The sequence below is a fragment of the Cucurbita moschata genome, unplaced genomic scaffold, assembly GCF_002738365.1.
Source record: "Cucurbita moschata cultivar Rifu unplaced genomic scaffold, Cmos_1.0 Cmo_Scf00019, whole genome shotgun sequence".
Lineage (NCBI taxonomy): Eukaryota > Viridiplantae > Streptophyta > Magnoliopsida > Cucurbitales > Cucurbitaceae > Cucurbita > Cucurbita moschata.
This window is the reverse complement of record NW_019268535.1, coordinates 3,309,310-3,312,301: the sequence shown is the minus strand read 5'-3', so window position 1 is coordinate 3,312,301 and position 2,992 is coordinate 3,309,310.

The window sequence follows — 2,992 nt, the reverse complement described above, 5'->3', positions numbered from 1 at the left end:
AAAAAAAAAAAAAAAAAAAAAATATATATATATATATATATATAAAATGTTGTGTACTGTTATTTCATGTTATTTGTAATTTACTATCCTTCTCTACGTCTACGTGTAAATGATTATAAATAGAGAACTTTTACCATCCTTTTGATGTAGTAGTTTCAGCAAATATTTTCATGATATCAGAGCTAGGTTACAAATATGCCGCACACGAGCCAAAGCTGACCTTTTCTTCTTTGGGTTCTCATCCTATGATCACACGAGAAACAAAGCTAGTATATTCAAGACTCGCCTTCCGGTAAATCTTGGTATTTTTAGCTCATCTAGACTGCTCTTCTTGCATCTATTGAGTCAAAAGGGTTCAAATCTACGGCTAAGAATTCTACTTGATTGAGATTTATGTCCTAAAGTGTTTGTAATTAATAATTTGATTATTTTAATTGTCATTTAACGTTATCTAGTGTATACAAAATTCGATTATATTGGTGTAATCTTAAACAATATATGGTTGATATTAAGAGTATCGTATTTAAGTAATAACCTAAGAAGTCCATAGTACCGGGATAAAGTTAGGTGTTTGATTTTGGTAATAATACTAATATGACTCACTTTGTAATTGTTACAAAAGATATGATTCAAATAGTTCGTGTAGAGACATATGAGTAGAGGTATCTTATATAATAAATTTGTATAAGATTATACAATGAGTTTAGAGAGGAAAGTGGAAGATCCCCATGGAATATATTGGTTGTTATCGGCCTAGGAGGTTATGTTTGTCATTCCTAGATGTCGTGGAGGTTTATTATATTTTAGGGGCGTCTAGACGGTTTAACTTTCATTTCTCGTTTTTAGAGGTTTGGGGTTAGCTCTTCGAGCTAAACAAATCTCTAGGTGTACATGGATATAAGCCTTTGATCGTTCATATTCTTGAGGTACAAGGTTTACTGAAAACGTACTGACTTGGGTCAACTTAGAAACCACACTAGTTGTAGCGCCCTAATCTTAACCGAGTTCTCGCATACTTTGCTAGCTGTAGTGCCCTAATCTTAACTGAGTTTTCGCATGCATGCTTTGCTAGTTGTAGCACCCTAATCTTAATTGAGTTATGGCATGCATGCTTTTCTAGTAGGAGTGTCCTAACCTTAGTCATATCTGGGAGATGAAGGGATCTATTGGATTCTTAAGGTGGCTAGGTGGCTTAACACAGTCTTCTGACTCTAGGCCGCTAATAACTCTCCAAAAGTAGAGTTATACCAAGCCTTTTTCGAGTTAATTTTGCACTCATACTCACCCTTTTCTCGTCACTTGCTCCATTTATTCTAATTAGCAAGCATGAAATAGCCCATTGTGATTCAACATGAAAAAAATATCAATTTGCATAAATTGAGCTCAATTGTACATTTAATTCAGTTATTTGGTAAAATTTCAAAGCATTTATGTTAAACCAAGATGTTGTAGCAAATCTGGAAACAACCCTTCTAGAAATGACATGTCCGAATAAATTGTATAAATTGCTGAAGCAATTTTGAAAGCAAATTTTTTGGGAATGATTTGAAAATTATAATTCAAATCAGCACGATATGTGGGTCATTGACTAAATGATTAGACCTTCGAATCGAATCGAATCAGAAGTTTGAAAATACAATAGAAGACCTTGGAATCGAACTGAATCAGAAGTTTGAAAATACAGTAGTGGTGGTTAATCTAGAGAGAATCCCGGCAAATGCTATCCATTTAGCCGATGATATAAAAAGAGCAATCAAAGCATTTGCATACCCAGTTGTGGAAGAGGTAAATTCGTGCATTATTAAACCCGAAATGCAAGCAACTATTTTTGAGCTAAAACCCGTGATGTTTCAAATGCTGCAAACCACTGGATAATTTAATGGACTACCGTGAGAAGATCCCCACCTACATCTAAAGTTATTTTTTGGAGTTAGTGACTCATTCCGATTCTAAGGAGTGGATAAAGGCATGATTAGACCGAGGTTATTCCCTTACTTTTTGAGGGATGATGCTAAATCATGGTCGAATACTTTAGCACCAAAAGCAATTGATTCATGAGATCCTAGAAAGATAAACATTTAACAATTGTCAAATACTTCAATGAACCAAAAGACATCAATCCTACAATATACTTCAATGAAGATGTGAAGAAAAGGTTGTCAAATTATCAAAAGATGTTTCAATTTATGCTACATTGAAGAAGAATAAAGTTTGATTGTTGTAAATTTTGGGTGAGTTATAATTTAGAGTTATTGTATTTTAAGACTTTTTATTTAATTTCGGTTATATTTACATAATGGCTAATTATGATCATAAAGTGTGAATGTTACAACTTTTGGAATGCCTTTAATAGTTTCATTTTGAGGCTATATAAAGCCATGTTTGTTGTATTTGTAAGGAGACTTGGAAAATATAGTAAAGAAGCATTTGTGCTTTTCTTTAGCCGATGGCTAAGTTTCTTTGCAATTCTATGTAGTTTAGATTGCAGGTAGAATCATTCAAGTTCGACATGATCAATCTTGCTTGTGGAGTGATTCGAATCTCAAACAAGTGTTTGAGATATTTGATCACAAGAATCATTCAAGCTAGACATGATCGATCTTGCTTATGGAGTGATTCGAATCTCAATCAAGTGTTCTTGCCTTGAGATATTCGATCAACAAGGTAATCCGAATCTTGCTCCCCTTGTAGTGATTCTTTGTCATATCATAAACATTTAACAATTGTCAATGGCTGATATAAGAAACAATCCAGGAGATAAGACCCGAGGACTACTTGAGGTTGATTATTTGATCTCTATCAACACTCCATTAGCTTTGATGACTAATATTCTACGAACTTTAGCATTGGGACAAGACTCAATGACTAAAGCACCAGTCCAAACTGCAGCTGTGATGACTCAACCAGCAATTGAGTCTTGTCGGTGGAGAAGAACACACTTTTGATCAATGTCCAATAGTCCACCTTCATTTTTTTTTTTTTTTTTTTTTTT